The 18,450-nt window shown below is 42.0% G+C and overlaps 1 long non-coding RNA gene across 1 annotated transcript; it reads left to right on the top strand.

Moving 5' to 3' along the window:
- Positions 1-468: 468 nt before the first annotated feature.
- LOC139984803 (uncharacterized) lies at positions 469-11,406 on the top strand. The gene is made up of 3 exons (XR_011799198.1): positions 469-1,215; positions 2,887-3,038; positions 10,678-11,406. It is a non-coding gene; the product is annotated as an uncharacterized lncRNA (long non-coding RNA).
- The last annotated feature ends 7,044 nt before the right edge of the window (positions 11,407-18,450 follow it).

Raw genomic sequence — 18,450 nt, 5'->3', positions numbered from 1 at the left:
ATGATGACAAATTTCCTAAATTTTTGCCAGTTTCTGATCACCTTTTGGCTGGTTGCTGGAGGTAATAAGGGATTGTTACATTCCTGCTATATCTGAATGTTGTTGACATCACTGATATGCAGTCTAATTAGTACATTTTGTACAAAAAAACAAACCAATTCTTCTGTACTATACCCTAGTTTGAGATGCAAAATTGGTGTTTGCAATGAAATCATTTCATTTTTTGTAAGCTCAAAAATCATTTACACACAATATGTCACATGAAAATATTAGACAAAGTGACAGCACTTTAGTCAGTTTCTGATCCCTTTTAGGCTGGCTGGAGGGATAGACTGTTCAATTATAACATGGGTAAAGTTGAGGACATTACTAAAATGCTTTCCTGCTATTGAATTTTGTGAAAAAAGGACCAAAGAATCAAATGATGCTAGGCTTAAACTATTTTTTTAAGGATAAAGGAAAGTTTTTTGGTTATGAATCTGGTTTTATTGACACCTATATGACTGTACTATATACTGTAATGGGTGCACTGTTGATGACATATCACTGACAGGCACTCTTGTCATTGAATGTTGTGAAGGAAAGCAGGAAGAGTCTAATTTTGTCAGTTCTAAACAACAATGTAAAGAGAGTACTTGTGCAATGCAATGAGTTATTAGTATTACCAAAGGCTTCTTGCCGAAGTGCAGGCTATTTGTGCAGGGTTGTATACACCTGGCTTAATACCAACTTCATACTGTACATATATCCTGGCATGCTGGTTTCTAACCATAAAAATTCCTGAGTAAAATTCTCAATATGCTCAATATGGATTTTAAACAAGTTATAAATACTTGTCTTATAAATTTGGTGCCATGGTTAAAGAGGCTTATTGTAGAACTGGTAATACTACTGTATATTTTAAAAGTGCATAGTGCCCATTGCACATGTGCTTATTTAATACTGTGATTCAATGTATGTTATTGAATTTGGATAATAATTTTATGTATTATGGACAATTATTTCATTATGGATTATTTGATTTGTAAAACATTTTTCAATGTGTAACTCATAGTGTGTATGTTCCCCTTTCCAATCCAGTCTGAGAACTGGATAACAAGCAGAGCACTTCGCAGCAGTACAGCCCATTCCAAAAACCCTACAGAGGCATGGTTATTTGCCGCTCCCAGGCGGACAGGCACGGACTTTAAGTCAAATTTATTGATGATTTTATTGGTAGGTTTGATTTTGTTGATTGGTTGGTACTGTAGCTAGGTTTCATATAGTTAACGGTCACTGATTCTGATGGAACTTACAGTATAAATAAATGCACAATGCACAAAAATGTATAAATATATAGCACAAAATGCAGGATTCACTAAAATATGTTTTATATCTACCATGCTGATTTTGAAAATTACGTCAAGCCCTGCAGAAGTCAGCATGTCCATTGCCTGTAAACCAATACAGGTACTGACGTTTTCACTCTTAACCATGTAACACTAGGGGTACACTTTCATATTTCTGGTGGAACAATATTGGAAACCTCTTTGCAGTCATGTCTGTGTGTAGTATAAGTTTCTATCATACAGTATGTATGTGTGTTTTTGCAAGTGTAAATGTATGTGTGACATAAGGGGTACATTTTTAGCCCATAGTATGTAAGTTAGGTAGGGCTTACACCTCAATTTTAAACGTTCCGGCTTTACCTAGTTGCATTCCCACAGCCTTTTTTTTCAGGCAGGTCCCAGTTTGTAAGTCTTTCTTATGACTTGACAGGCGCGGATCCAGAGGGGGGTCCAGGGGGTCCGGACCCCCCTGCTCTTGGCAAAAAAAGAGAAAAAAAAGAGAGAAAAATAATTAAATGCCAATTTTTAACATGTAGGACGTCAGAAGGGCGGTTATCCTTACAAGTGAGCCAAGTTCGTGTTTCCTTTCCGTCAAATGAACTGTAGAGTGCACGCGTGCTACACGTGCCAAATATGCCTAACAATCTCAATTTTCAGAGCGAAGTTTCAAAATTGAGGTGGTGTTCGAATTTTTTTTGGGCGGTGAGGTGGCAGAGCGGTAGGCTGCATAGGATGCGCCAACGAATTCTTCATGAGCAAACCCCTCACCCTTCCAGAATCCTGGATCCGGCCCTGCATCAAACAGTGGTGACGGAACGGGAGGGGGATTGGGGGCTAAAGGCATTATGATTTTTGTATCATCTCAACTCATCTGATATGTATTACCATATTTCATAGATTGTTTTTTTCTCATCAATTGAGAAATTGCAGACATGAGATCCATATTTTCAAGCTAGGTACATGCAGCTTAGTATACTCAGGAAGTGCCGTTTCCGGCCATCTGGGGCGTTTGTAAAGCCAAACATTTTCTGGTACGCTCCGCGCCAACCGATGGTGGCGCTCCGCTTAGATAGTCTTACGTTCAGGCGCGGCTGGACCTGTCAGACCCCCCCTGCCACAAATCCTGCATCCGCCCCTGCTTGACCTGGAATCAAACCCCGTACCTTCCGGCTGCAAGTCAGATGCTCTACCACTTGACCATGTAATCCGTCCTCATAGTAGTAAAAACTATTGTTTTGCTACTATTGTAAAACCCCTGCCTTTCTTTACCAGTTTGCCAACAGGAAGTATTATCAATGAGTCCTATATGAACAAGCACTCGCAAAATCATGCATAGTTTATCCGTGGCAGTCACCCAAAGTTTATATTTTGTGTTGCATATTTTGTCAATGAAGTTATGGACTAGTGAAATGAGCCCCTCTGCCAGGCTAGACTGATAGCTATGCCAGCAGTGTACCAAAGGGGAATACAACTTCTTGTTTTTGTTTTATCTTGAAACAAAATATTACACATAATGTGTTGATGTGCACCTGAACCAATATTGATACTTTTATTGCAGGTTCCGGTGTGTTTACAACCTGCAGCTTCAAAAAGGGGGACTTTTTGGTAGAATATCCCGGGGAGCATATAACAGCAAAACAAGAAAGAGGCATGATACTGTAGATATGAAGTCTTCAGTGGTATTTTTTTTTGTTTTTTTGGCAGCAAGTGGTAAGTTTGCACTTATTTTGTTTGCATTCCATTTTATTTTCAGCTCATCCTACACAGGATAATTTGGGGACTTTTGAAATTTACATAGCAGTTTGGTAATGCACGTACAGTAAAAAATCAATAAAGTATATACATGTACTATGTAGTAATGCAGTGTGAAAATAGTAGCCCATATTGGAATGTACAGTGGATTTATGTAGCAGGGTGGTATAACCACAATTTCTCTTCCATGCTCTTAGCAATGAGCCATTGTTACTCGATCCTTTCAGCACTATCGCTGTACTGGCACAATCATCAGTGTTCTTGACATTGCAAATCAGCTTTGCCAAGCTGTACTGTAGTTTACTTGAGTCCTTTGAAATATCATGGTACTACTCTACTGACCTGACTTTTGTCTTTAGTATTGCAGAAAAAATACTGAAGTAACACTGCAAGTTTCCTTAGATTCTTTACATCTGAACATACAAGAGAACATACAAAAGAATTACAAAATTGTTCAATCAGGGCAATGATCCACTTGTTTGCAATTAGTATAACCTGATCCCCTCGGGTGGCAGGGGATGGAGGTTTGCCATTTGTGAGTCCTGAACAGTAAAATTAAAACAGTAGGCCCGTAGAATTCCCTGCCTGTCAGAAGTGACTAAAAGAGAGGACTTGTTACTGTCAACTGAACGACACTGTATGCATAACACAGACGTGTTGGGTTGTCATAAATTTAATGAACCTACCTACCTGCTCTAGTACGTGCTACACCTAAAAGAGTTGCTTTTTACTAAAATGACCTCTATTAAGTTCTCATGGCCTTGTGACATCCACCATAGAAGTCAACATGCATGTTCATTGCCTCTCTGTACAATCTGTAATAGAGATACTGATGTGTCCACTATAAACATGTAACATTAGGGGTACATTTTATATTTCTGTTGGAACACTGGAAACCTACAGTATATCAGTCATACGTGTCAGTGTTGAGGCTACTCCAGTATGTATGTACCAGGCGCGAAGCAAGAAATTTTTCTTGGGAGGGGGGGGGGGAATTGCCGAAATATCTTTTTTAGCGAAAAAATGATATCCACAGGCCCGTAGATGCAAAATGGAGCAATGTTTGTGGAAAAACAGACAAATATTTCTTACACCACCCATGCACAACTTTCCGTAAATACGGCTTCAAACGCCAGATATTCGCTGTCAAAGTATTCCCTAGAGACCTCTCGACCTGCCACTCGTAAAAAAAAGCAAAGCTGCCCACCGCAGTTCATCTGACGTCATCAAAGGAACCATTTCAGCCAAAGCCGACTCCCCGCTGTTTACCGATACGGCGTTATACAGTTTACTAAATGTAACCACAACACTCTTCTCATCAATTGTCTTCTTCCGAATCTTCCGATTCCGAGGAAATAGGACTTCACTTCTCCGGACATTCGTAAGCCTTGACTAAAATTATTTTCTTGAGGAAGAAGAGGAGGAAATAGTTTTGAGGGTGATGAAGATAATATCGGTGTTTTTCCTTATCAATTGAGCCATGTGAAGTCCCCGAGCAGAACCGTTGGACGACCCTGAACCGAAACTGGTCGGTTGAGCATAAACAAAACCACCGTTATTAAGACCTTCATATGATTTAAATTATCTCGAATGTCAATGATCCTGCTACTTAACTTCGTAGCGAAGCTTCTAGAATGTTGTGTCTTACAGTGCAAGGAAAATGTGACGTTCTGTACAGTGCAAGTGCAATAGACGTAGTGTAATAGACGTTGTATAACAGACTAGCCCGTGTAATTGTATCATCCAACTGTTACGCAAAATCACAACACAACGCCAGTTTTACCTGCACAAAAAAACCTTGCAGATCTAGTAGTGATTGTTCTGAAACCAATTGGCTTTAAGTTTTGTGCAAAATATTAAGGAAACCAAAAGAAAATCGTCATTTGCTGTATCAAGGAGGCCTAGGCTATGGTCATAACAAGTGCTTTTTACGTGACCCGTCATACGGGATACAAAAACGTCACGGCCAAACGGCACTACCAAACCATCCCATTCTGAAAAACGAACCTCAGGTCAAGCGAGCCAAAAAAAGTACAAACGCTCACCGACCTGCAGAGACAAAACGCCCAACCCCCCACTGAAATATTAAAAAACTACAAAAGGACGACCAGCACGCAGCGAAACAAAACACCCTTCCCCAGCACACCACCGTCCAAAAAAGGCAGCCCTAGATAAACGGCGAAAATCGCCTTCAACCTGAAGGCGAATGTCAGACTTCACCGCCTCCAGGACTGCCTGCCAACTGGCGAATTTCCCCCTAAAAACAACATCACATCTATTCCTCCAAATAAGTTTTTTTACAACAGAACAAACATAAATAATACGCTGCAACACAGCAACGGAACAAACTGGAGGATCTAATCCATACAAAACAAAACCCTGTCCTACCGACCAGGAACGGTCTCCCGCTAAACGGTCGGTCCAGGACTGAAACCACTCCCACAAGTTCAAAACAAAGGGGCAATGCCAAAAAACATGGGCAGTACTCTCTAAACTGTCACAGCCGGTCCTCGGGCACAGTCCATCACCCAATCGCCAGTGATACCTTTTCAGATTGGTCACCAAGGCACCGTGTGCAATTCTCCATGCAAGGTCACGGAGCCTGCAACCATTCAGCCTTGAATGCACCGAACGCCATACTTCGACAGGATGACGTCCCTGTACAAAAATTGCATTCAAGGCCCTATCCCGCAACGAACTGTGAACGAGGGCCGGCTGTGACAGGTCAACAGGGGGCAACTCAATCAGAGCGGAGCAAATGACACGCACCACCCTGTTTGGAGTACTACTATGCGGTTCTCTGTTGCTAAACAGCGCCGGGACCCATCGACGCAGGTGCAAACCGCCCCAAAAACGTACAAAATATGAACAAGGCAACCCTGGGTCAGTTACCGCTACAAACAACTGCTTAAATAACAAACAAGTTAACTTACTTTCCAGATGAACCACCCCTAACCCACCCTTCTCCAGTTTTTGGTACATTACCGCCCTTTTGACAAGCTCTGTATCACCCGACCAAATAAATGAAAATATCGCTCTCTCCAACCGCACCAGGACGCGACGCGGAATTGGATACACCGCGCCCGGGTACCACAAGATGGGCGAAACAAAACGATTAACTACGGTGACTTTCCCTAGGATCGAAAGCCAGCGGGTGCCAAAGGTTTCGAGCCTGCTCTCAAATACCTCAGCCCTCTCGCTCCAGGTGACATCACCAGGTGCATCGTAGCCGAACCATATACCATTAATTTTGATATTCTGATCCGACCACGACGCACCGAATGGTAAGTCTCTGTATCTCCAGCTACCAAGACGAAGGCCCTTTGTCTTTTCTGGATTCAACTTCGCCCCGGTAGCTCTCTCAAAAATAGATAAATCCTGCGAGAGTGCGCGAAAGGAGCCCAGACTCGAAACAACACATGTCACGTCATCTGCATATTGAGCGCATTTCACTTTGGCACCCCCTGGCACAACGAATGGAACAAGTCTGGAGTCCCTTTCCAAAAGACGAGAGAGGGACTCGCTAAACAAAACATAAAGTAATGGAGACAGAGGGCACCCCTGGCGCACCCCCCTCTCTACGTTAAAAACCTCCGAACAAAACCCATTTACGATAACAGAACTGAAACTTTGTTCATACAAAACAGAAATCCATTTACGAAAATTTGGGTGCAACTGAAACGTCTCCAATACATTCATTAAAAAACCGCGATCCACCATGTCAAAGGCCTTCTGCTGGTCCAGAGACACCAATGCACATGGCAGATCACGCTCAATAACAAAGTCGGTCAAGTCGCGCATCAACCACAAGTTCTGCTGGATGCAATGACCCTTCACTGCACAAGTCTGGAGATCACCCACAAGATGCGGCATAGCCAGTGCAAGGCGGTTGCACAAAGCCTTAGCCAGCAACTTATAGTCCACATTTAACAAGGTGATCGGACGCTTGTTACGGGGATCCAAGGGGTCCCCAGACTTGGGCAGCAAAGTAATCATGCCCATACGTTGACTTTGGTTTAACAGTCCGTTTTGGAAGGCGTCCTCGAAGACGGCTCTGATGTCGGGTCCTATTATTGCCCAGAAGGTTCGGTAGAACTCCCTCGGAAGCCCGTCCGAACCCGGGGACTTGCCATTCTTCATCTTCGAAAGCGCCTTCCAAAGCTCAACAGTGGTTATTCCGCCCCCCAAAATATCATTGACATCGTGGGGAACGGTTTTTGAGATTCCCCTCAATAAATCAGACTGTGCCGACAAGTCGACATTGCCACGCGTAAACAAACTCGAATAATACTCTTTATATACGCGGACAATGCCGTGAGGGTCACTGACCACGGTCCCATCGGTAGCGCGCACAGACGGGACGCGTCTGTCACCCGCCGATGAGCTAACGGACTGGTAAAACCTCAGTGAAGGGCGCTCCTCGGCTTCCACCGCTTCGACACGGGCCCTGACGCGGGCACCGTGGTACTTTTCATCGAGATACGTCTGCAAAGCGATGACTGCCGAAGGGTCGCCAAACTTCACCTCCGCGCACAGCTTCGAGAATTTTTCTCTTCGACGCCGTGCGCGGGTCACGCAATACTGAATTGCGTAGCGTTTGATGCGCAACTTGATATTATCCCACCACTGGGATGTAGAAGCAAAGGCCGGCTTCAATGTTTGCCATCCTTTGTACCTGGTCTCGAAACCTTGGCGGAATTCTGCCTCGCCAAGAATCCGACAGTTAAGCTTCCATAGGCCCCGCCCGATCGGGAAAATGGAAGGCAAAACAAAACGTGCTACCACAGTGTCATGGTCAGAGAGCGGACAGCTGAGCGTCTCGCAACCCGAAAATTTAAAACTTACGGGCGCATACACTCGATCTATCCTGGAGGCATCTTCTCCGTTAGGCCTCACCCACGTATACACCGTACTACACGGGTGTATACGCCTCCAGACATCGGCTAAAAGGTGTGCGGAAGTGAATCTGTCCAATTCTGTGATCCCAGCGTCGGGACTAGCAGACACAGAAGCCCCGAGTCTGTCAAGACCCGAGTCTGGGACACAGTTAAAGTCTCCGACCATGACACATGGAGCACTACCAGGAACAAAGGAAGGCAGTGTGTTAAAAAAATCTCGTCTAGCAGAAGGCCGATTGGGAGCATACACATTGCAAAGGGAGATGTTACCCTGTGGATACTTGAAAAGAATGCAAACCAATCGGCCCTCGTGATCCGTCTCCACCCTAGTGGCACAACCCGCCTGACGAGGTGACAGGAGGATGACAGTGCCACAGGATGAAGACGAACCAAACGAAGCATGCAGCCCACCACCCCACTCATAGGCCCATAGAGGGACATCTTCTTCCAAAATATGTGTTTCTTGTAGGCAAACGCAGTCGACTTCCATTGAAATACAATATTGGAAAATGCGACTGCGCTTGCGATGATCCCTCATGCCATTCACGTTCAAGGTGGCAACTGAAAATGTATGGGCCATGAGAGGGCAATGGGGCAAAACTACGCCGACGTCGATTCTGTAAGCTTCAAGCGCGCTCTAGACGACATATCGTCGTCGGAGTCGTCACTTGAGGCCGACCTTTTCAGTGATGGTTCCCCCATCTCGTCGTACCAGCTCGTCCCAGTGGCACGTTTCGGCTCGACGATCACCGAGCCTCCGGAGTCGCTGTCAGACATAGCCTCCGGAGACCGGACGACCGAGTCGTCGTCAGACAGAGTCTCCGGATCTGGCGATACCGGCGGCGGACTGGGGACGGAACTGGACGGGTTGATGGGGGAAGCTGGTGGAGACCCCGTGTCCGCTTCGCTGTGTGGTGGAGACGGTGTGGGCACGGGGTTGATGGGGGAAGCTGGTGTAGACATTCTCGGTGCGGGCACGGGGTTGGGGTCTGCAACTACGGGGGAGGGTGAAGGAGGTGCGGAGAGTGAATCCGCACCCGTTTCCCCCTCGCGTGGAGCTTCCTCCGGGGCAGTAGGTGCGCCAGAACTTGGCGCCTTTGCTTGACCCCCACTCTTTGTCATAAAGACATAAGAGGAGGGACAAGCGCGAAAGACATGTCCCTCCTTCCCACAGAGTGAGCACACGACTTCGCTTGGGCAAGCAGAGGTATCATGCCCAAGACGAAGGCAGCGCCCACACTTTTTATTTGGGCAGCCCTTGGCTTCGTGCCCGGTCTCCCCACACCTGAAGCAGGTACGGGGCTGACCGGGGTAACGCACGTGAGCTTTATGCCCGGCAATAAAAAGGAAGGAGGGAATGTCCTGCTTGAGGTCGATCCGAACCTGTCGGTGCCCGTTGAACACCCCAGGGGCCTGTGCGTAGGAGCACATTTTAATAGCCTTGACAGCCCCGAACCGACCTAAAACAGTTGCGACAAGTTCTTGACGCACCTCTAATCCTACGTGGATGACAGTTACCCATACGGAACGTTCGTATGGAGTAACTGTCAAACCTTCAACCCCACTCAGCAACGTGACACCCTTCTGCCGGGTCACGTCACTGGTAAAACGTAGATCATACGTATTACGACCCTGGAGAGCTTGTAGAGCATCAACCTCTCCAGGCACAACAACACCCTTACTTTTTAAAATACTAAAAACTTGCACCGGTGGAACCGCTTGTTCACCGGTGAAGGTCAACTTAACAATTTTCGAATCACGGCGCGATGCCATGATACCGAAGGTGGCCAGGCCACAGAGGAGTAACAAAAACAAACTATAAAGACAGGTTTAAACTTAAAACGATATACGATAACTATATACGACAAACGCACACACCCGCCTGGCGGGAAGTATAGCACAGTACAGTACAGTAAGGTAAGGTAAGGTAAGGTAAGGTAAGAAAGTAGCTGTATCAGATGGAGAGCGAGAGCGAAACACGTCTGCACTCCACGAAAGCCAAATGGTCATAACAAGTAATTTGGCAACAGTATAGGCCGACAGGCACTCGTAACGTTGTGTATGTGTAGTGTTTCGAGCGAGTCGTGTTCAAATTCGTCGATTTCTGTCATCTTTTGGAAAAGCTTGCAGTAGAAATCCGTATTGACTTGTGGTGGAGCAACCTGATATCATATATCGGCTCGGCATATTTAACAGTAACGAGATAAATTTACGTAAAAATGAAACACCAAATCTCAATTACTACGGAGCGCTGCATGCAACAGTGCAATGTTGTGTGTTCTCAGACGTCTCGGAAGTGAGCTGAGTTCCTCGACTGACGTCACGCCGCATTACCATAAATACAACAATTTTTCGACAGTTTTTATTACCCTCGAATTTTTGATCGTTTATTCCTCGAGGATGCAAGCTTCGTTTGACACAAATTGGGTATCATTGGAAAGCTACGAGTATACAGAATACGATGAGAAAGAATATTTTTCCCATTTCATAACCTCTTTAAAGACCGAACAAAATCATTTTCTTGTCACTTGGGTCGTGGGGGGGGGGGGGGGTGTTGAACACCCAAAAGGGCCCTTGGCTACTCGACTGGTATGTACATATATTAATGTGTACATGAATATATATGTGTCTTTATTGTATGTAATTTATGTCATACACCTCTTACAGACAAGTTATTTCTGGCTGTTTGATTATTTCAGACCGTCAAGACATTGAAGCATTCATTATCCATACAAAGATTGAACATGTCTGGCTGACCATGAAGACAAAGGTCTTTAATGAGAGAGCGAAACTGAAAAAGAAGATGACACAAAGATCTGGTGAAATTAACATTAACCAAAATCATGTGTAACACTGTAAATTTAGCTTGGTTATTCAGTGATCTGTTACATGTGCACCATACATCTTTGGTAAAAGCTTCTCCATACTTGCTAAGGTCTGCATGTTGACTGCATATATATTAAACCGGAATAAAAACAGTAACTTTTACTTGTTTGCGCAGTTATAACAATAACACTGGGCAGTTATTTGCATTGTGATTGCAATTAGAACACATTGTTTTGGGACACAAGAAGAATTATGTTCCAATACATTTTGAGACACATCATAGTCCTTAACTATGTCAAAGGTAAATTTACAGTTCAGTTGCTACTCGTAAGCTTTTGTTTGCAATGTTAATATTAGGTTACAAAAATCTTGCATTGACCTAAATTTTCTGCTTACACTAGACCACTGTAGTTGCTGTTTAGAGAACAGAGAAAGGCCCGTACAGTATTTGCTCTGCCATTATGGACTTCACTATGAGCATGAGCACTATATGCAATTCAATATTAATTTAGTACATGGCCAAAGGCGGTACATATATAGGTTTGTGTAAGTGATCCCATGCATGGGCACAATATCCTTAAGAAGGAAGGAAAGGTAACATATGATACTTTCAAATAAATAATCATACATTGCATGAACATACACATTTAAAATCATTTGAAAAACTGGGCCAGATCATTGCTTGGAAAGATAAACCCTGCATGTAAGTTGTGAAGTATCATAATGCTAAAAAAGACTGGTTTGTGGGTGGGGAGGAGGGGGGGTCAGGGCATAAGAGCCTGCCCAAAGGTATTAGTGCAGGTTGCAGCTTTGTCTTCTAAATTGAATTGGTACTCAGCAGGACAGCTTTTTAAAGTGCATATGTGGAAAGCTGTAATCTTCCTCCTAGGCTTCTACAGTATTACAACCCATCAAAATGAGAAATATTTGAAAACCACTCATGATTTTTTTGTACAGTAGTTAGGGTCGACACTACAGGCATTCACAAATGACTACAACAGGCCTTCATTAAATGGTATACCAAATTGGGTGCATTTAAGTTGCAATTTTCCATGCTGTCGCCAGTGAAATTTCAGCTAGGAGGGGGAAATGTTCGGGTAAAACACTTGAAAATGGCTATAATCGGAGAATTTTTTTTCACATTTTGGCCGCATGATGGCTAAGACCGGGTTAATTACTTCAGAGTTTTCCAAATTTTACAAATGTTGTTCAAATGTTATAAATGTTGAAAACTATCCATTTACCAGAAAAATTAACCATGTAGAAATTTTAAACAACATTGAATGTTGGCAAAGTAATGAGGATGATGTGAGCCTACTGTTACTGTAGTGTGGGCCTTTGGAACGATTTCAAGTGTGCATATTCACAACGACAAATGCGACGATCCCCCATAGAGCTTTCATTACGGCTTTTATTTAATTTGTTACCACTCTTTGGAAACTAAACCAACTTAATATGTGTTAATTTCATGTTAGCAGGATGAGCCGTTTTGCTCAGGTTGTTTTGGTATTTATGTTTTTTCACTTAACTGTATACTGAGGGATGTTCTGCAGTAGGGTTACCAAACAATTCAGTGACCTACAACTACAAAAATGCCATTGGCACTGCTGTCTAACCCAGGATGTAAGAGATTGAGGCATGAAGCCCTAATCAGACAAATCCAAACATAGATCATATTCCTGTTTTGAAGGAGCTCCGACAGAGATGAGCAGAGACTAAACGTCACCAAAGTTATGAAAGTGTGGGAGACTGCTTCACATGAAGTCAGTTGCATTGTGCTATATTTTCAATTGCATAAGAAAGGCTCAAGACTGCTGTTCCAAATTTACCCCAGACTAGATTCCATCAGCAAAGTTTGCAGTGGAAGAGTGAGGTCTGTTAACGCTACACCTCTCACTCATTCTCCAATAAAACAACTTCCATGAAATAAATTTAAGATGTTTGTTTGCTCTTTTGCCTTGTTTGTTTGCTCTTAAATACTTGAAATTTATTATTTGAACACATCAGAGATACTGCAAAAGCTACACTGTAATGCAAAATAGCAATTGTCACTCTTTCCAGTTTTCAACGAAGCAAATATTTCATGCCAATACAATATAGGCATACAATATAGGCATAATACAATATAGGCATATACAATACAATAGGCATACAATGAGAAGCCACTCAAGCCATGCTGAGAAAACAGCTGTGCTGCCAAAAATATACACAAAGCTGTCTGATCAATGTCCTCACCAGACTTGATCAAAAACACTAAAGATAGGAGGTAACTTGAAAAAGGCCCATCAAATACTGTAATAAACTTAAGTTGGGAAGAAAATTTGGAATTTCCCAATTTGTCATGGAATTTCATTTCTCATAAGGTGCAAGAGTACTGGTTAACTGAAGCAGTTAGCTTGGATCATTGAAGGCTTGGCTTTCCTCCAGAGAGGCAGTGGTTTGAATTTCAGTTGATTCATACCAATGGACTTACCTGTTGCCTGTTTGCTTGAAGCTGAGAAAAGCTTCGGGGAACATCGACCAGAACACTAGGGACCTGCTATGACACCTAAAGATTTTGCTTAGCTCTACATACTAAACTGCCACTTCCACCCATACATGTCATGAGGCATAATATAGTTGCTTCTTAAGACAGCGGAATTCTGCAGGCATTTTCTTATCAACTCCACCCCGCAGATATCGGAAGTATGACTTTTTAGGATTTAGTGATCTCTATATATCAGGACTAGTAGGGAAGACTTGTTGCTTTTGTAACTTGATTCATACCAATGGACTTACCTGTTGCCTGTTTCTGTACCACACATGTGTTTGTGTCCCATCTACCCATCTCTGTATCAGGAATGACTATATCAGTTAGCAACAGTGGCGGAGCTAGGGTTAGTGGTCAGGGGGGTGAGAATGGTCTGTAAGGCGCAATCTACTAAGCAGAGCGCCATCATAGGTACGGTGCGTGAAAAGGGCACCAGTAGTCAGTTTGAATCCGTCAGGGGGGGGGGGGCTACCGCCCCTGACTATATGGGCACTCTACCACTGATTAGCAATTTACGCTTGTTTTGAGGCTGGCATAAAGTACCACGTGATGTACATTTGTTGCCACATATTACTGAATTGAACAATCGCGTTAAGACTCGAGATCCTATGTAGACACGAGTGCATATTACCTTTTTGGACCTCGATTATGTTTAACAACACATCAACACATAAGTGTTCATGTGTTATAAGTCGTCAAGATGTGAAATGGTACAATAAGTCTTCAAGGGGAAACCTTTATGAAGTGTTACTAGCCGCATGCGAAGTGTGAATTTAGTCTTTGAATTACTTATACGGAAGACTCGACGGCTGCACTATCAAGTTAACCTACAATCATGTGGTACACTACGACAGCTATAAATAGCTAATGTGTGTGACAGTACTTCACTGCTAGAATGACTGGTGACAATTCCCCCATCCCCATTTAAATAATGTTCTATTATAAATAAAATATGACAGGCATACCTTTTAATGTCAATCATATCAGGGTGCACCTTTTCCCTCACTCGTTCCATGACGTCGAAATTAGGCCTATATATTGACCATTATGTCTACCCAAGGTAAAACAAGGTGTAGACATGTATTAGAAAGGTATTAAGTGTACACGAAACGTGTACTCCTAAGTAGACACGATATCAGGGCAAAAAATCGTATATCTTAGCGATCGCATGCAACCCGAAAACTAAGTCTCAGAATCATACAACGAGTTGCCCAGTTGTATTCTGCAAGACCGACTGGCTCTCCAAAGCATCTCAGTGGTGGCATATATCTATATTTCAATTTTGTCGACCAAAGTGACCAATTTATTTACTGTCGACTGAAGTGACCATTTAGAGTTATGTATGTATATGTATATGTATATATATATGTATATATATATATATATATACATATATATACATATACATATATATACATACATATACATATATACATACATATATATATATATACATACATACATACATATATATATATATATACATACATACATACATACATACATACATACATACATACATACATACATATATATACATACATACATACATATATATATATATATATATATATATATATATATATACATATATATATATATATATATATATATATATATATATATATATACATACATATATATATATATATATATATATATACATACATATATATATATATATATATATATATATACATACATATATATATATATATATATATATATACATACATATATATATATATATATATATATATACATACATATATATATATATATACATACATACATACATACATATATATATACATACATACATACATATATATATATACATACATACATACATATATATATATATACATACATACATACATATATATATATACATACATACATACATACATATATATATATATATATACATATATATATATATATACATACATACATACATGTATATATATATGTATGTATGTATATATATTTAGGTGGCAATACTCCTATTAGAGTCCATATCAATCCGCTCGATTGTTCTCCTTCAGGAAAAGTGCCAAAAAGCAGCAGGAGAACATCTTTTGTGACCTGTTATCAATCATAATCTATTTTTTTGTGGCTTTCATGTTGAAGAGCATGAATAGAAGTACATGTCGTGAAAAAATTGAGGCAATTTTAGACCCCTTTAGGCTTCCCAGGAGCAGCGTAGGAAATTTGTTTACCACTGAGTGAAGAGGTTTGTTTACAAGTGACGAAAACTTTCCGGCTCGGATAGCCAAAAAATTTCACGGTCATGGTACGGAAAATTTATGGTGCCATGAAAGGCCAACTTGTCAGCTATCCGGTGATGGGTAGCGTTAAGCTAGTGAATACTTCTATCTAGACTTAGAGACCACATTACCTTTGTGATTTAGTGTGTAAGTCAATGGGGCTTTTAATGGGCGTAACTCCCTGTGTTTTTCTGTTAATCTGATTAACTACAATCAATTAATCTGTCCACACCCGCCGACGTCAGGGGGGGGGGGGCAATAAAGGCTGATTTATGGAGTCTAGACAAGTATTTGCTGGTTTCCATACCTCTGTATTTGAAAATGGAAGTTGATATTCAAAAGCGGGAATCAAACACAAAAGTTGATGGCGCTCTCCGGAATGAGGAACAGTATTCACATCGTGTGATATGTACCTACAAGTGGTCGCAAATATTGCTCAAACAATACGTGGACACGAAATTGTCGACGTAATGTAGAAGTCCAGGAAATGGCTCGATTTCCTATGGAATGTCGACCAAAGTATACATGAAGCTATATATATATATACGTATATATATATACACACACACACACATACATAGATACACATCTTAAAAGTTAGCGTACACGGATAATAGCATTTCAAGACGAAATGCAAGTGACATGTATAAGCTTGGCTTCACTTATTCTTGTACCTTATGTTAGGTATTTCCCTGCTTTGTTAGTGCGCTCCCATTTTTGCCCAATCGGCCTGCCAAAAATATCAGTACTCAGCAGGTTCGTCGGACTGTCGTGCACTGCACGTTTTCACACTGGCTGCGTAACCTAACAAATTTATGCTAAGCCACTGAAATTAATCTTTGTTGTGTTTACGTGGACATTGTCATCAGAAACAGTCGATAATGGGTAAGATGTATTTTGTAATTATAAGCTTGTATCATAAGTCTAAGTCTTGGTATCCAAGATGACCAAATTTTATGTATTATTTAGTGATCCCAATGTAGCGTTACCGCCAGTGCGGCCATTGTAAATTAGCCTAGCGTTATGTTGTTGGAAAGTAGCGTTGGAAAGTAGAATTAAAGGACATATATGACTTAGAAGATTATCATCTAAACTGTTACCAAAGTCATATATGTCCTTTAATTCTATCAAACACACACACGATCGTTCATATTGTGTTCACGATATTTCAGGGTTTTATGAGTGGGAATATTTCAGTAGAAATTGTGTGTTTTATCGATGGCTTATGCACCGTGAGAGCTGCGGTTAATTATTATAGGATATTTATACACATGGTCTTTGCTAAGACAGGGGTAACGCTGGTTGTAATGGTGATATGAATATTCATGAGCTATGTAGATTCAGTTGTTGTAGAGGTTCAGTGACCTTGTGGAGACTTTGTGATAGCCTTTATTGTGTTATAAACAACGCAGATTTGTTCACTTTGTTTATTATTGTGTTTTACTGCAAGTTGTATCGCAAGATGTACTAATGAAAAGATGTAATTATTGTCATGTTTATATTACAGGGTTGAAGTCGGGAAAGTTGATGTCTTAAGAGAATGTACGATTTGTGAGGCCTAGAGCGGTCATATTCACGTGAGCACTGTTGTATTTTATATAGGTTTCTTATAACGTAGCACTGTATTTGTGTATCGCTGTGAATCAGTCTATTGGAAAGTCTTATATTTGCATTCATGCTAATGGTCACAACCGGCAGGTTGAAATATTGTGGTCAGAAGATGGTAGTGACATATTCCCAAATTCGTATCGTGTTTCTCTTCATCAACCCAATTTCAGTGTCATCATATATTATGTTTGATATCGTGTTACGGTGTAGATTTATCAATTAAGCATGTTTTTTGTTATTTCCTTGATTCTTATGTAGTCACCGAACAACGAATGTACAACTTGAAGAAAGTAAGACACAGTTAGAACCAAATAAAGAGTTAAACTGATGGTCGTCTAAGCAATTGTCATTCTTCGTGTTTGTGTGACGTGACCGTAGAGACCGTAGAGCGCCCTCTACACCAAACTGGCTCCGAGCCCAAGAGCAGTTACACCTTATATTAAGTATATTGATGAAATCCAAACTCCAGACCGATTTTCAGCCCATGTCTTTATAAAGATAAGACACATCTGCTATGCTCCCAATCGGCCTTTTTTTCCCGATCGGGCGGGGCCTATGGATGCTTAACTGTCGGATTCTTGGTGAGGCACAGTTCCGCCAAGGTTTCGAGACCAGGTACAAAGGATGACAAACATTGACGCCGGCCTTTGCCTCTACATCCCAATGGTGGGATGATGTGAAGTTGCGCATGAAACGCTACGCAAGTCAGTATTGCGTGACCCGCGCACGGCGTCGAAGAGAAAAATTATCGAAGCTGTGCGCGGAGGTCAGGTTTGGCGACCCTTCGGCTGTCATCGCTTTGCAGACATATGTAGATGAAAAGTACCACGGTGCCCGCGTCAGGGCCCGCGTCGAAGCGGTGGAAGCCGAGGAGCGCCCATCACTGAGGTTTTATCAGTCCGTAAAGCTCATTGGCGGGTGACCGACGCGTCCCATCTGTGCGCGCTACTGATGGGACCGTGGCTAGTGGCCTTCACGGCATTGTCCGTGTATATAAAGATTATTGGAAATTGTTTACGCGTGGCAATGTCGACTTGTCGGCACAGGCCGATTTGTTGATGGGAATGTTAGAAACCGTTCCCCACGATGTCAATGATATTTTGGGGGCGGAATAACCACTGTTGAGCTTTGGAAGGCGCTTTCGAGGATGAAGAATGGCAATTCCCCGGGTTCGGACGGGCTTCCGAGGGAGTTCTACCGGGCCGTCTGGGCAATAATAGGACCCGACATCACAGCCG

The sequence above is a fragment of the Apostichopus japonicus genome, chromosome 17, assembly GCF_037975245.1.
Source record: "Apostichopus japonicus isolate 1M-3 chromosome 17, ASM3797524v1, whole genome shotgun sequence".
Taxonomy (NCBI): Eukaryota; Metazoa; Echinodermata; class Holothuroidea; order Aspidochirotida; family Stichopodidae; genus Apostichopus; species Apostichopus japonicus.
The sequence above is the reverse complement of the archived record's forward strand: the minus strand, read 5'-3'. Positions and strand labels throughout refer to the sequence as shown.